Consider the following 17,329-nt stretch of genomic DNA (forward strand, 5'->3'; position numbering starts at 1 on the left):
TTAGACTCTCCAAGTTACCATGAATATTTGCTATAATACTTCTGGTTCATTTTTATTCTCACCAGTATTAAGCAGTAACTTTCTATTCTATTTTTGAAGTTGGTGACCTCTGAAGGATTTGGAACTGTGAAAGTTTCGGTGGTGGAAAAATATCTGATACCATATTCTGGAAGGCCTATGGCTCATTAACTTATGTCTATTAATGGCTGCAAAATTCATAAACCTTTACATAATGATTTTCTTTAACTGTAGTGCTATTAATTTTTATGATAATTTTACTGTTATTTATGATCGTCCAAAGAGTCTGTTGGAAAAAGAGATAATCGCACAGGACTTCCAATTTGTAGATCCTCTGTGCTCACGGTAATTGTTGTAGGCTCTATTAAAGACTGAGAAGGTTACAAGCTTTGACTTTATAAGGTGAAAGTAATTCTTTGAAGGGAAAGTTCTATTATTAACAGTGATTGTAAATTAGGGTTCTTGCCTAGTGTCAATGCAATGCATGTAGTATCTTAAGAATATTTCTTTCAGAGATGTTGCGCTGTTTATTGCTTTTCACCGTCGCTCTGTGAGGAAGGCAGAATTCCTGTAGAATTGCTGCACTGGGTGATACTGCTTGGATTTGCAGACCTCCCAGCCACGGCTCTCTGCACTGCACAACCACCACGTCTTTGAGTTTAACCTTCCATCCGCCAACCCAGAGCGATGTCTTCTCGTCTGTCTGTCAGTGTTCTGAAGGGCGTCGTTATTTTCTAGAAGGTTCTGAGCTCGTACGCCTGGTGTCCATGGCCGTTCTAGTGCCGTTTCTCTAGGAGTCCTCAGTTGAACTTTATTTGCTGCTTTTTTTGTTATTATGAATCTTGTAGTGGTTTGGTGGCCTGTTACCTGAGAGCTTTTGAGAGAAAGTGTCCTACAGATCCGAGGTATTATGAAAATTCTATGTTATCACAGATCATTCTGCAAATTACCATTGAGGTGCCTTTACTATTTTAACTGTGTTGTCTTGGGAAATTATTGTGTATGCTAATAAATGATAGTCCAACTTGGTAACACAAATCGTCATGCTGTCTGATCAATGATTACACTTGTCTTCCAGTTGTGATTTAGCAGATATAACAGGATTTGGCATTGGAAGTGAGTAATTTTTTTCGTGCTTTGTTTTAATACATGTTATGATTGTCACTTCTCCCTGGTTATGTACTGCAACTGTTTTCTTTGGAGGAGGCTTTGCTTTATTTTTACACCGGTTGAAATGTTTCATTCCCAACTTTCCTTTATCTTTTTCAGGCCACTGTGTGCTTGTGGTCCATGAAGTGACCATGCCCCCTTTCTTGGACCAGACTCCCACATCTGCCTTCAGACTCTCGTATCTTTCCAGAGAAAACCGAAACCAAGAACAAAGATTCTTTCACAGTCACCAGTGAGTAGAAAGGATCAAACCCCACAGCCAGGGCTCTTGTCGCTGAAATCAATGGAATTCTTCCCATTGAATGCAGTGGAAGTTGGATTCAGTCTTTGCATCCCAGCCACCCTTGTAAGGGTTTTCCTGCAGGGTCAGGGTTTTGAAAATTCTAATTATCTAAATAATGGACAGAGATCCATGCCATGGTTGTCTTCTTACTATTAACGTTTTAGAAGAAAGCGAGAGATTCTCTGCAGAGATTTGAGATGCAGATTAAACATTTTTCAGTTCTATTCTTCAATGTATGTTTGGGGATTAGAAAAACAGAACTCTAACAAAAGCCTAAGGTTAAAACAACACAGTAGAAGAAAATAGAAAAATAGCTGCAGATGCATGTCCAGGACTGGAGCTGGTTCTGCTGGCATAGTTGAGCTGACTTTAGTGGAGATCAGGGTATTTTGAGAAGTGCAGTGAAAGCTTTATCCATAACACTTCAAGTATTGCTGTTGTTAATGTACTCTGAGGGAGAGCTGATGCAGAGTTCCTTGGGTGTACAGCGGGAGAAATTCTGTCTGCTTTTCATTCTTTGCAGACAGGACGAGCAGTTGCTTTTAAAAATGAGCGAACAGCCTATCTGGAATATAGTTTTCAAAAGTTTGGAGTGTTTCCCTTAGTATGTAAGTACCAAGAAATATGTCATAAAAGCCAGTTGGCCTCACAAACTTTGAATCTAATACCAGTTAATTGTATCAAGTTGCAGTTGTTCTGATGTTTTCTATGCAAGGGGTCAGAGTTCCAGCAAACATGTTTCTGGAGCTGTTGGCAGCTGAAAGAGGAAGGTTGCTTTATTGCTCTTTCATAACTGTTCTGATGTCCATAGCCAAGAAAGCACCATTAGTTTTTATTACTTTTAACTTTAAAAATGCTTTAGAAAATCCATTACACAAGGACACCTGCAGGAGGAGAAAAGTTCCAAAATTTTGGAAAGTGATTCTGCTTTGGAAAGGGATGTTTTCCTTGATATGCTGAAGAAAACACGATTTCAGAACATTTATTTGTGGCTTTGTAGCAGTGATAAGCTTAAGTCATCTTTCTGCTTAATATCATCTGGTCACATCTTCACTGGGCTTTTAAATGAAGACCAGACTTTGCTTTCATTGCATCTTCATGCTCATCTCTGGCTTTTAAGAAGTATTATTAACCCAAATTTGATACACACCCTCAATTCTTAATACACATGCAATATTTTCCCCTTGAATTGTATCCATATTACTCTGTAATGCAAATATTAGTAATAACAATAAGAGCAAATGGCTTTTTTTGTTGAATAGATTATTTGGGATTTAGGACCAAGCCTACACCTTCTGGTTTTGGTAACTGGCTGAGGAAGTAAACGGCAGCTGAGAATTTCTGCAGGTTAGCTGAGAACACAGATCAGAAAGGACATAAAGAGCTGATGGGGTTAAAGTGGAAATGCTGTCCTGGCTGCCGGAGGGGAAGGCGAACAGCCCAGTGTGAGCAGGAGGAGCCTTTGGCTGTGGCCCAGCCGGGGGGACAAGGAGGGGACAAGGAGGGGACAAGGAGGGGACAGGGCTCTGCTGGGTTTGCTGCCCGGGCTGGGGTCACCTCACATGCCTTCTCTCTTCCACTTTCCTTTTGTCTTGAAATTGCTTTCAGTTAACATCTGGAACTTTTTTTTTCTAATCAGCAGCATTTCCTTAGCCAGAGCAGAGCATTTTGTGATCGGGGAATTCCTACGGTTTGAGATCAGCCAGAAAAAAGAGGGAGGTTTTGGCTTCACTTCCCTTCTCTTTTTCCTATTATGTGAAGTGTGTCTGAAGTCTCTGTAATGCCTCATCTTACTCCTCTGAAAAATTTAAAGTTCCTTAGAGGAATAGAGCAAGTGCAAGGTTTTACTAGGAACCGCGTTTATCTTTGGGACACGGTGATGGAGTTTAGTACCTGCAGCAGTTCAGCCTGTCCCAAACTCTGCTTACGGTCACAACCCCTCCAGGAATGTGTGTGAACGGGATGCGGGGATCATCCAGCACCAAAGGGAAAGGCAAATGCTCTTTAACTTCAAACGTCAATGTTTAAAATAGAATGAAGAGTCTGTAGGCTTTGGAATTCCATGGGAATATAGGAAATGGAATATATTTGTTACATTTGGAGTTGAACACAGAACTGGAAACCCAAACTTTTCATGCTGTCGCTGCTTTAATAACATCAAGTGGTGCTGAATGTTTTGCTCTTTGTTGCATGCAGAAGGAGGCCGTGCCTTGCCTCGGTTCCTGTGAGTACGACACTCCGCAGCAAGAGCGCAGGCTCCGGTTAATAACAGTGTCTTGTTCAGTCTAAACAAGCTTTCGATACCTTCCCTACGAGACAGAAGCCAGCGTTCCATTAGCTGTGGTTACGTAGTTGTTATTTCCAGGGTGCAACATACTCTACTAATTCTTGATAAGTTGTTTTCATGCTACATTTTGGTGCAGTGCTCAAGTGCGTATTCTTTCCACGCAGAATTTTTGCTGCCCCAGACTCAGCTTTGCAGAATTTTGCCCTCTTCATGGTTGGCACGTGAAGTTGTTGGAATGTAGATAGCACAAAACTAATAACCTTAACATTGAAATAATCTTAACATTTCTTTCCAAGTGCTTTTTAGACTCAGTTCCTCCTTGGCTTTTCTTCATTGTGAAAAGCTGGTTTTGGTTTCTTGGCCTGATTTTTCCCTCACATAGTTAATCTTCCTCTGGCTTCTGATAAGGTGCCAAATGTTTAAAATCTGCTTTAGTATTCCCTTGTAAAAGAGGTTGGATTTACCAGTTTGTCACTAAGCTACTTCTCAATTTTCAGTGTTTACAAGATCTTTCTAGCAAATAAACGAACAAACAAAACCTCAGTTTTATTGGTTGCTCATTGTCAGGAGTATGAACTGTCATTGCATTTGTAATGAATTCCATCCTCTCCTCCAGCACACGCCGCTCTCCCCGTTTGTGGTGATTCCACCCGGCTCCGTGGGACTCCGTCTGAGCTCTGCAGCTCTCGCCTGGGTTCGGAGCTCTTCGGCTGGTGGTGGGGAGGGCACGTGCTTTACCCTGCGAATAGTGCGGTGAGCTCGCTGTGTATCGCAGACGCAAACTCTGCTCCCAACTCCAGGCTAACATTCAGAATTTCTTCACTGGAGGGGTGGTTTCTGTGTCTTGCTGTGATGTTGCAGTACTCACACTTTGCAGACAGACATCGTTTACCCACCGTACGTTAATTAGTACCTTGCCTTTTGCTGCAGTAAATGTGGCTCTGAAGCTCAAATGTGTAGGTCTGTACCTAGAGGACCCGTTTATCATCATCTGGGTACAGAATCAATTGGGAAAATACTTGATGAATAGGAATCTGGGCAAGAGGGGTAGATCCTCTCATGAGATTCCATTAGAGAGCTGATCATTTGTCACTTGTCATTTTGCAATAGCACTGGGTCATGGGCAGAAAATCCTGATGCTGGGTCTTTGTGAATGGTAAGACTTTCCTAAAGCATGTTCATCAGTCCGTGAGGTGAATATACAGTATTGTGAGGGTATTGACGCTGTGATGCTTTCTGCGTCTTTCTTGTATAGGTTAAAGGCTGTGATTGCCAAGTCAGGAGTTGGTCATTCTTACCCTATACCTGAACATTCCTGTGATCATCCCATTTCATTTTATAGTTCTTTGCTAAACCATTTCTTGCTGTGTTCACATACATGGTCATGCACTTACAGAAAGAGATCCTGTTGCTGGTGGTTTATTTGTCTTGCATTATATATGAAATTTTGAGTTTTATTTAGGACTTTGCAGGAAATATTTATCACTTATAAGCCACGTTAATAATGAACTTGGTAAGGCCCTGTTGTCTTCACTTACACATACGTTCAGTTATACAGACCCTTAAATGGCTTCACTGGACAGACCCGCAACCGGCTGGAGCCGGGATCAGCGCAGGCTCTAATTGTGCTCAGTCTCTACTGCCAGAATTAATCAGAAGTGAGATGTAGAAACCAGATCTGCCTTCTAATTCTGCTGATTCCAGCATATCTGGAATGTAATATAGTGACAGAAAGCGTGTAGTCATGAGCTTGTTATGATAATATTGCACACTAAAGAGCCTAATTCTGTACTAACGATGTGCAGCATCACCCCCTGTCATCCATACGTGTATCTGCGTGTGCTCCAAGTGTCGCTGGGTGGGGAAAACCGAGAGCAGCTGTGCTGGTGAAACAGGGTGAATAAGAGTTTGAATTATTGTTAACACATGTACCACTGTAGTAAACCCCCAATTTGATCACTTACATGAACACAGCATATTGCTGAATAAACCCCCTCTGGATACATTTGTGTTCCAAAACATGTCACAAGGAAAGATGAACAGTTTTGGAAAGGGATGTTTTCTTACGAGTGGGCTTACTACAGCTTGCCACATTTCAGATGCGTGACGGGGTATGATAAATAAGAGTGCTGTGCTCAATTTTCATTAGAACTGAGGTGTTGCGTGAACCCTGATCCAGAACGCGGTGCCGCTCAGCAGACTTCAGTGCAGTGGTGAAAGCAGAAGGGTGCAGCAGAGGGGTGAGCAGAGGTTTGGGCCGGCGTGCTGCACACCGGCACTGGTTGTGCACAGAGATCAGCCCATTTGCCAGCGACCATGCAGCTGCACTTTTACCAGCAGCAGCATAGTCAGCCTGGCTGCCTACTAATTAATAGATATATGAATATGAAGACCAGAAAAGACTGTCATCTGTTGTGTGATTTCCCTCTATTCATTCCTGCCTCCAATTCAGTGGTAGTGCTGGAAGTGGAACTGGTATTGCATCAACAACTCATCATTTGCTGTTCCTCATTGTTTCCAGATATATAAGCCTGTACTTGAATACAATGGAAAAAAACCCTCTGTATAAACCTTACAGAGTAACTCATTTTTCTGTTATAGGTGATAAGTCCTGTTCATTATTCTCCTTGTTTCCTTTTGTTTCTGTTATGAATTCTCTACACTTTTGAACTCTAATTTGTAGTGGTTTCTGCTTTTCTTATCTGTTCTTTTTGCAGAATCAGCTGTGTGGTTACTTTTGCATCCCTGGTGGTTTCTAAATGGTTTAGTTTTAACTAACTTATCATTCTCTACTGTTAGTGATGTTGCGTGTTTTCCCAGTAACTAAATGCTCTTACAGTTTGCAAATATTCTCTTTTTTTCTTTTAAGTTATTTCCTCTAAGCTTTTTTGTCTTAAAATTTTGTCATAGTGGAATTGTCATGTCACTCACTGTAACCCATCTTTCCTACCCGTTTCAAACACATGTTTAAGGTGTGGGCTGTGAGGAGCTGTGAGTTCTCTAGTGAGGGCAATATGATGTATGAGGCACCAATTCACCGCTGCAGCGATGGAAACCGGGATGGGATCCTGTGTAACAGCTCCGCCCTTGGGTCACAAGTGGGATTGAGCTCTTGAGCTTCAGAACTGAAAACCCAAACCCTTTCCTCAAGAACTGAATAATTGCTTCTGTTATCAGAAGTAAAATCTTACCCCCACCAGCAAGGTCGCAGTCAGGTGAACTGCAGGATGCACGTTGTACTCGAATAAGCAGCATTTGTACAAACACGATGCTTTTTTCAGACTGGCAAATAGTGTAACTGGGTACTGATAAAAGCTTCTGCCTCGGTGGTGACTAAATATCAGCAATGGGAGGAATGATACCCCATGTTCACAAAGCACATGGGGTGTTCTTTTGGGATCCAAAAAGCAGTGAAGTTCAGTGCTCTTTCTTGGTCTATTTTTTCTTTTTATATTATTTCTATGTATACTCATCCCTCTTCTCCATCCATCTGAACTGCTAGTGAGCTATTTATCTGTGTATCTTCCTGCAGGGTACCGAACATTTAGAATTTCCTTTGCAACGCTGACCCTTGCAAAGGGGTTGTGGATGTTTTACTGCGTTTCTTTGAATGTGAACCCTGCGAGTCCAGGAGGAGACAGCAAGCAGAAGCTTTCATGTGTCTGGCAGCTGCCCTCCTATCAGAGTGGAGATCTGATTTCGTTCCTGAAAGGTCCTATTGTTTCCAGTAAAGCCTGTGAAATAGCTGGGTGTTGAGTGACAGTGAATGGAGGGGCAGCTGGGCGGTGGGTGGGTGTCCCCGAGCAGCCACAGCTGTGGGGGGACGGCAGATGTGAGGATCTGACACCCCCTGCCCCAGCACAGAGGCTGGGAAGCTGCTGGTTTCAGCCTAGATGAGACTTCGCATGGGAAATACCTCTCCAGATCTGAATAACCTCCACTTCTCAGGCAGTCAGGTGAAAATTGCATCGCACGTTGCAGATCAGTCCTGTTCTCCCCAGGCAAGCAGACGCAGCTCGTGCAATGTGTGGCTTGAGAATGCGACACCTTCACCTATGGGAGCTTCACAGTTGGTGCCCATGCAGCTCCTTGCAGCTGTGAGCAGGGCAGACATCCAGAGTGGGGCTGAGCACAAGCTGCAGCACCTGGGCAGCAGCGCAGAGCTGATGCTCTGACCGCCCTCTGCCCAGCACCAGGGCCTCCTGTGATAAACTCTCCCACCTTAAACTGGGAAAAGTAAAAACAAGCCTGGTGCAAGAGAATAGATGATTATAGCAATAAGTTAAGCTGTGGGGCTTCTGGTGGGAAGATCATCAAATCTTTCTTTCCTGTAATGGTATGTTCTTATACTTCAGCAATAGGATATTTGAGGAATGGTCTAAAGCAAAAAAGCTCCAGCTGCTCTCTCCTAGACAGAGGAATGCTCCAGAAATAGAGCCAGTGGGTGGCCCAGATTCTGTCACTTGTGATACTGATGTTGTCAAGCAAGCAGGCTGTGGCTAGCACTTGCTGCGGTGACTCATCCATTGCTAGGTAGGGAAAGACACCGCAAATGGCAACGCAGCTTTCTGTGGACCTTGGGGGCTCAGGGGGCGCTGGTGGGAGCAGCACAAGCTGTCATTTGGCTGGGAGTGGGAACAATGGCGTTTTAAGAAAGCTGGTCTTAGTTTTATAGGGAGGGAGTTCCTGTGGGGAATGAATGCCATTTGCATGCGCTTCACCTGGCTATCAACAGCCTGTGGTTATTTGAAGTCTATAAATAAAACAGGACAAAAGCAGCTACCTGCATGGAGTCTGTAAGTGCTTTTAGGAAAGGGTAATTTGTCGTGCAGGCAGACAGACCTAACATCGGTATTCACCCCATCCCAATTCCCAAAGCCCTTGAGTCAGATCCTCCTCAGAGTCCCAGCCACAGTCCCAAGAGGGTTCTTGAAATGAGGGGTTTTAGCTTTAGAGAGACTGAGGTTCCATCCGGGCCAGATCCAGCTGTTCTTTTGAGCCCCGTTCTGAACTGCTTCCAGCGGTTTAGCTCCCTTCCTGGGCCAACAATAATGGGCGGCAGCTCCTGTGGCCCAAAGTAGTCAGTGAGTTCAGAGGCAAAATGTGAAGATCAGGTGGAGAATAGGTGTCCATCCGAAAGCACGAACGTGTGCTCATGTCAACAAAAGTACTTCCACATATAAATTATATGGGCGCATTCATATATTGCAATAGGAATGCTCTGCAGCAGATTTACACATACAGAATCCCACTGCTTGCATGAGCAAGCACCCCGCGAGCAGCGCGTCCGTAGACACACACACCGAAGACAGGAATCGCTCAGCAGCTGTGGCGTTTGTGCTGGCAGGAGAGTGGCAGTCACTGAGCACTGCCTCCAAACAGATGTGGGATTGTTTCTGGGCTGCGGTTTAATTGTTGGATAGTGTTCCAGCACTCAGAGGGGAGCAAAAATACTCCAGGTCTGCAGCTGCAGCAAATGCCAGCCTTCAAACAAGGCAGATTCTGAAATCATTGCTCAGGGGGAAACTGCTTGTGCAGGAAACCTTAGCCAAGCTCTGCATTACTACTTTGAAGTCAGAAAATTAATCTTTGCTATTAAAAAAAGTTCTGTTTTTTCAGGGCCTTTTGTAAGTTTATCTAAGACAAGCCAATTCCTCCTGGGCAACTGTGACAGTTTATTGACTTGCCCAGGCTTAGAGGCTTTATTTGGTCTCTCTGTTTTCCAGATCTTTCCTGAATTCTGTCCTGTCACGAGGGTTCTGGCATCCTTAAGAAGATCCTGCAAGTGCCTGCTGCCAGAAAAGCAGGTGGGATCTGTATCCAGCAAGCACTGCGTCTTACAAGTACCTCGTGATCTGGAATGTTGTGTGAGGTCTGTTGTCTACAGCGCAGATGTAGAGCAGGTAACTGCGGGTCCCTTTGGGATGAAAGACACAATATTTGCAAGTTCTTGTGACTCTTGTAAATACGAATGAATCCTCTATGTGGTCTTTTAATAATATAAACATTGTAGAATTAAATATTTTTTTTCTCTGTTCTTTTGAAATTGAGAGGGATATTCCCTGCAAGACCGCAGAGGAACAGTGTAGGCCCAGGCGCAGAAGGCAGCTTTCCTAGTTTCACCTGGCATTAACCAGTGCATGCAGAGGACAGCAGGTTATTTCTTTGTTTCACTAACCCAGTCCTTGAATGTGCAAAGAAGAAAAATATCCTGAAAAGACGGCCAAAAACCATCAGAGAGCTCTGCAGGATCTGTCCCAGTCCCCAAGCCCACACGGGTTCTGTTGGTGTCCAATGCTGTGCTGCCTGGCAGCTCCAGACTACAGATTTAATAGGTGTCAGGAGCAAGGGCTGGAGCAACAAACTCATTTAATGGCCCATCAGAGCAAAATATGACATCATGGGAGGTGCTCGGCCACCTTAGGTGAGGCTCAGCACAGCTGTCTCACCCAGATTCTCCGTTGCAGGCGTCCTCAGCTCTCCAGTTGGGGCCCTATGTACTTTTTTTCACTGACGTTTTTCCATTTCCATTCCACTTCTTCCCTTGGAAAGGAAGAACGGCCGTAATTCCAATATTCGTTCCAGTTTCTGTAAGCTACCGCTCCTGCTGAACTGACCTGTGCAGATGTTGTTCCTTTCAGCTCGCACACACTAGTCAGGAAAGTAAAGAACTGGAAGCTTAAACCATCAAAGATCTGCGTTGTAAATTGGGGGACAGATGAAGAGCAATTATCTGTGTAGGCAGCTGCAACTGCCAAAGAAAGATCTAAAGGAAGACGGGTGTAAACCTGATCACAGTAAAGCAGTCGAGTTAACTTGGTGGCCTTACTGGAAAACTGATGTAATGCAGAGATGGAATGACAGGAGAAAGATCACCGGTAACCATGTAGAGTTTATCTGCAAGTGACAACAAATACTTGCAAGCTTCATCGAAAATCAAAGAGCTTTTCTGAATCCAAAAGCTTTTGTGTTCTGCAGGAAAGCCCAAAACTACAATCCAGGAGGCCAGTTGCTCAATTATTTTTAAGTTTGCCCTTTACAGTTCAATAGTGCCAAAACCCAGCAACAGATACCACTCAGAATGGAAAATTCCTGGCGTAAGCAGAGTGACTGAGTTATTATCTGCTCAGTACATTTCCCAAGAGGAGATTTCAATGTGAGAATGAGCGGTGGAGGAGAGGCCCATGCGGTGCCTTGTCCCTGCTGGGGAAGAGAGGGGTGATTCGCCAGTCCAGGGCTCCAGCGCACAGACATCGAGTCGGTCTCAGCCGTGTCACCAGAATGGTTCGTGTTCACTTGGAAGAATATCACTTATTCTGTGGCTTTCAATCAGTTAATGTCCAAATACGGTATAATAAAAGTCACATGTCTGGATAGATGGGTTGGTAGATTAAGGTTGAATGGTCCACCAAGGCTGAGCCTCCCGTCTCCCGTCCTTCAGGCGGAACTTGGCAGGAGGAGCCTGCGGATGCTCCGCAGCTTCCTTGGGTTTTCAATCTGCCACCTGCTGCAAACTTTTCCAGGCTGTCTGACTAGAAGAGCTGAAGGAGTCGGTCCAGTTTACCTAGTTTAGTCCTGTTCCACCTCTCAAACTGAGTTAAAGCTGCTAAACCATGATCCATGCTCCAGTGTTGGCTTTTGCTTAGTTAAACAAGTTCGATTGAGCTATAATTCTAGGAAAAAACACACCTTTTTTTTTTTCTAGTCTAGACAAAACCTAAGGGCTCTAAAAACCAAGCACAAAAGGACCGAGTTAAGACAGGACCAAGTTAAGACAGGACAGCTATGATTCAGGCGTAACTGCTGTTCTTCCAACCGCCTTCCTTCGAGCATGCCTTAATAATGAAAAAAGTCAAACAACGTACGTAAGAATTCTGCTCTTTGCCTCTTCGTGTGGCTGATTGTTTCGTGCAACCAATCCCTGAAAAACAGGAACAGCGTTCTTTCCTGCACAAATCCCTACAGGTAGTTTTCCAGGAGCATAGATGTTTTTAAGCAATTCCCTCTAACTCTGGGCTTGCTTTATGCTCCCAGATGCGTTTCAAACACGATTCCCCACGTTACAAAGATGTTTCTCCCCGTCTCGCTCCCTCCTCCCCTCCGCTACCGTTGGGCCGTGCAGCTCGGTTCTTTCCAGGTTTCGGGAGGGACTCGTGCGCCCGTGCCAGGCGATGCTGTGCTGCGGGAACGCGCCGCAGCGGCCGTGGCTGCGCGGCCGTGCCAGGGCTGCGCCGGGAGGGAGGCGCCGTGCGTGTCTGGCTGCAGGAGAGCTCGGCAACGGGGGAGAGCCGGGTAATTTATGCCTTTTGCTTCACAGCCCTATCCCAGGCCCTTTTAATTCTTTCCTGTTTGTTTTTCTCCCTCCTGTGGCAGCGTTTAGTCATCTCACAGTGTGTCAGGGAAAGGAGGGGAAGGGAAGGGAGGAAAAATTGAGAGTTTTCCAGGAAGACATCACATTCTTCCCAAAGCGCGTTATCCGAATTACAGCTAAAGCAGATCCAACGCAAAGGTCTGGGCTGCTGAGAACGTCGCTTAAAACAAATGCTGCTGTAAGGAAAGGCATAAAGTCAGAGCTAATCTCTCAGACGTGTTTCAGAAGATACAAAGTCAGCACATAGAATTCTTTACTCCTTTGAGATGTTTTCTTCATTTATTTGAAATCGGCTTGATACAAATTACTAATGCGCAGAAATTCAGAGAGCTGGATGTAAACTGTAACAAAAGGAGGAGGCGTGAACTGAACTTGGAACAGACTCACAATTAATCCAGGCGTTCACCCTGGTTTAAACAATCACAGCCACCCAGGAGCGGGTGCCCTGTGCAGTTCTTACTGGTAGCGACTTCTGCCAATAATATTAGGTCATATTCTTAAAGTAATGTACCGTCTGATCCTGTTTCTACTGATATAAAGATTCCCCTTGATATTTTAGTGTCCATGAGCTGAGGACTTCATCCGAACCTAATAAAAAATAGGAACAGATTGTGCTGGGGTTCGATTTCCGATTGCTTTTCTCCGGCTCTCCTTATGCCGTCCATGCCAGAACCCCCGGTGCCCCCATCACCCGTGACGGTCACTTTAAAGCCACGTAAGTAAGACACAATCTTTAGGGGAGACTAGTAACACATTTTTTTCAAAATAAACAAGAAATATTCCCACTGATTTAAGATATAATTAACTGCGTTTGCGTTGATACAAACTTTCTGTCAGATTTAAATGAATATAAATGGTTGTTCAAAAATAAAGGAAAGGGTTCTTTTTTAAAAGAGCATAGTCTGCTCTAATGGGATCTAATAACTCTTAATAGTTCTCCATAAAAGTAATAGTGTACTTAAATCTCCGCTTGGCAATAATCCGGGGCAGAAAACAGTGCATTTTCAAAGCGGGAACAGCTCAAGGCTGCGTGTTCCCCGCCAGCAGCGACAAGCCGAAACAATACAAGGAATCCAGCTAATGAAGCACATATGTCTGTGCAGGGCCCAGCGAGTCAGCAGCTTCCTCATTTACGCAATCGCAGGGGGAAAACAGCCCCCGGTGACCCCAGCACCTGAGCTGAGGAGCAGGATCAGCCCTCAGATCCGTGCTCACTGCGATCTTCAGAAGTGATCTCACTTCGCACCGTGATTGCTCTTCTCTGTTTTCTTCCCCTCTCTTTCTTCCTGGTATCTAGGTTTTCAGACCTAGGGACTCTGGGAGAGCAGATTAAAGCCAGCCCTAGAGGTTTATAGAAAGTAGACGAGGCACACGGCAAGATGCCTGGCATGAAACGTGGGGCCGGATTCATAAAACAGTTCAAAAGCATATATATAAAGTTGAAAATGGGGGGAACTCTTGGCCAGGGATTGTAGCAGTTTCTCAGCAGAGCACCGGCTGCTGCGCCACTGAACGGAGCCCTTGAGGCTTCTGTCTGCAGCGCAAATGTCACATTTCCACAGCTGGAATGGGCGGCCGCAGGGCCAGGGCACTCGGTGGAGCCATCGGGGTGATGCGCCGAGAAAGCAGAAGGAACCTGGACCAGGGCTTCCTTCAGTACTTTGAAATAACTACTGCAACGTCACTGGTACTGATGATACTGATGGAGGGATAAGAGCAACTAAACTGAGAAAGTGGAAGGTATTTCTTATCGGGATGTCCTTGAATGCAAACCAGCGCATTTCTCATTCTGAGTTTTAAAGTGATCTTTCATTTGTAATCAACTCAAACCATTCCCAAATCTACTGGTCTCAAACAAAAGAGTGGCCACGTGTGGTTGTATATTTAGGGAAATGAATTCCATTTGAATTCAGAGTGATTTTTTTTCCCTAATGGGAGTGAGAAATCCCCCCGGCCTGACTAATAGCAGATCCCATTAACTGCAGAGGCCAAAGGGAAAACTGACGAGTGAATGATTTGGCCATGAAATGAGGTGAACTAATTTGCAGAGGAATGAGTATTTCTGAGCTGTGGTGGCCGGGCTGGCTGTGGTAGCGCAGATAAACGCCGTGCAAAAGGGAGAATGGGGCTCGTTCGGCAGGAGACGGCGGTGGCCGCGGAACTCCCGTGGGAGCTGAAGCTTACACAAGTTCCCTGCGTTACTAAAGCTCCTCTTTCCTACCCAGATGTGTTCATAGCTCTGTTCAGAGGAGCTCTGAGGGCACACCAGGCACACAGTCACAGACGTTGGTGTGATCTTCGTGAAGCAGATATTATTGTCTCCGAGATTAACGATGGACAAGTTCCTAAAGGTTTGAAATTTGCAAATAATTGATTTGGAGGAACTCCCAACAACTCTATACCCTCAACTATTATTTAGTGTACATGCTAAACTCCACTATGAGACAAGGGCAATTTCTCAAGTAACACCTGGATATTCACCCTTTGCTCTCCTGGGGATTATTCCTTGTGGAACTTCGAAGTAGATATCCAGACTCGAACGGGGGGGTAAAATTATAACAGCAGAACCTTTTAGAGATGTCTCTTGAATTAACAAGGATGAGGACACAGAGCGTGCTCATTAGTTATACCGAAATGTTCTTCCTACATAGTTTTGGTTTTGGAAAAGCAGTGGAGAGGAATTACGAAGCGTGCAGCCTTGTTTGCTAGAATCAGCTGCCTTCTTTCTGACAGCGTTCTGTGAGAGAGGGCTGAAGAACATGAGAAATAACAGGCTTTACTCTGGGAGAGTTAATTGCCATTTCTCATTTGTTGCTATTCTCCGGCTAAATCAGCTTGCATACATAAAATCCTAAAATCCACAGTTTTAAAAGTTGTTGCCGTTAACTTTTTGTTTTGTGGAGGCGGCTGAATGGCAAAGGATGGAATTCTGAGATGGCTGTTAAAAGAGAGAAGCAAGGAGAAGTGTCTGTTATAGACCGGGTATGACAATGGGGAGCAGCAGCCAAGTGATGTGGTGCAAGAGGACAGAGCACTGATTTGGTATGGATTTGCAATGGAAAGCTGGAACCAAGCTTTTGGGGCCACGGAAGGTGCAGCGAAACGTTCTCGTTCTCAGTTGCGTTGTGAACCGCGCTCTGGAACCGTGGCAGAGAGAATCGCGGGTTGCATGGCCGCGTTCTCCAGTGAAACGATGTGACGCTCAGTCTTATCTCAACCAGACCTTGTCTGCACCATCGCCGTCCACCAGCCCCATGCAAATCCTGCAGCCAAGAACCAGATTCTCCAGTTCACTGGCTCGGCTTTGTCCAGCTCCTTGCCAGGCAAGCAGCCGGATGAAAAAGTGCATCTCCCCCTGTCAGTAAACTTGATCACCAGTGGCCCAACAGCAAGAACAAGTTCCATCATTGAAGATGCATTGCCCAAGACTGATGTATGAGGAAGATGAGTTGGTTTTTTCAGCGCTGGCGCAGGGAAAGCACAGTGTGGAGGACAGGCCAGCTCTTTGAAAACCACTCAGCTTGTTTGCAGCCCCTGGCACAGGCAAGTTAATGATTTTATATCAAAATGATACACCATTAATAATCTTTCATTATCCCTGTAGTTTGGTTGGACAAAATAACCATATCACGCTCTAGATCTGCCTGTCCCAGGGCCTTTGGAGGGAATAGTTGTGTCCTAGTGCCTGAGAGCTTTATAAGGGTTTTAATACAAAAAAACACATTAGAATTTTTGTATGACTAAGATGAAACAATTTGTGTGCTCGTGGAGGTCTCTCTGGGAGTTTTACCATAGAAAAGACACTGTGAGGAAATCCTGCCCTGGTTGCTGACACCCGTACATCACAGATAATCAGAGTAAGAGTTTGAAAGCACTGAAAATTGGTAGCACATAACACACAGACTGCACCAAGTCTGTAACCTTGTTGTACTTACATGAAGTAATTTTGTTCTGATTGCCTATTGAATAAGTCTGATTATTCTTTAAGAGTGACTTTGGAATGGAGCCTGAAGGTACAATATAAAATAATTGAATCGAATGTAAAGCTCCAGCTGGTAACCTTGTCAGTAATTTGAACACAGATCTCGGATCTGTAATGTAGAGAGCTGTAGATGGGAAGGGGAAGTGGATTCCACTAATCCTCACTAAATCTACCCCCTCTTTCCTCCCGCACCAGTGTAACTTCTGTTCTTACCAACAAGCTCGTTTTAATCAGATTAACATACCCGTTGATGGAATTAGAACTGTATGGTTGGCTCGGATTTATTTCATGCTATATCACAGTATGAACTTGAGGGAGGATTCCCAGGAGACTGATGATCACGTTGTACTGAACTGCAGCGTAGCTACAATCAGTAGAGTGACACCATTCTTTTTTCTAAGCTATTTGTTGCAATTTTTGAGCCCTTTAAAAAAGAGGAATCCTAGAGCTGTAGCCAAATGTTCATCAAGGAGTGACCAAAACCACTGCCACCGAGGTCCTGGAGTACAAAACCACACAAAATTTGGTTTGTGTTGCTTAAAATCTACATTTGGCTACAAATAAGTTTATCAATCTTTTTTTTTTCAAAATTTAGGATGTACTTTTTTAATGTTTTTGGCAGAGGCAGCTTCCTTCGTTAGACAAATCCAAACATGGAAAGCAACTTCTTGCAAGCATCGGGAGAAGTGGTGTGTTACTATGGCATTTTGGATGCCTTCTTATTTACTCAGCTTTTTCGCCCCGTGTTGCTAAGACGCGGGGCTGGTGATGCAGCAAACAATGGGCCGTGCTGGGCTGCAGATAATAAGGTCAAAGTACAAAGCCAGTAGGATGGATGTAATTTCCACAGATGGAACGTGTTCTAATTAGAAAGATTTGATTTTTTTAAATACTAAATACTACATATTAAAATACTACGCTTTCTGATCAAAATAGGAGAGTAGTTATTAATAAAACATCATTCTCTACTTTGGTTTAATAACGGGTAAATTTACCAGCTCAAAACACGCTAAAAACACACACGTGTGTGTCTTCCGTAGCATCCTGGGGCAGCAGCCCCTGGTGTCCCCTCTGGGCTCAGCCACCTCTCGTTTCAGGAGCCGCTCTGAAGCGCTGGTGCCAGCGTCCCAGGGGCTGTTCCGCCTCCCTCCTGCCCAGCTCCTTCCCATGGCCCAGCTGCTGTTCCTTGGAGCTCTGCCTTTGGGAAACTGCCACACA

At 44.6% G+C, this 17,329-nt stretch overlaps 1 long non-coding RNA gene across 6 annotated transcripts in view; it reads left to right on the plus strand.

Annotated features, from left to right (window-relative positions):
• Window positions 1-12,738, plus strand: part of LOC136111101 (uncharacterized) — a 32,458-nt gene extending 19,720 nt beyond the window's left edge. For 3 of the 6 annotated variants that reach the window (XR_011735585.1, XR_011735584.1, XR_010652712.2), the window contains 2 exons: window positions 1,288-1,420; window positions 9,485-12,738. This is a non-coding gene — a long non-coding RNA (uncharacterized lncRNA). The other 3 variants (XR_011735583.1, XR_011735582.1, XR_010652713.2) reach the window with 3 other exon arrangements.
• The last annotated feature ends 4,591 nt before the right edge of the window (window positions 12,739-17,329 follow it).

The sequence above is a fragment of the Patagioenas fasciata genome, chromosome 23 (assembly GCF_037038585.1).
Source record: "Patagioenas fasciata isolate bPatFas1 chromosome 23, bPatFas1.hap1, whole genome shotgun sequence".
Lineage (NCBI taxonomy): Eukaryota > Metazoa > Chordata > Aves > Columbiformes > Columbidae > Patagioenas > Patagioenas fasciata.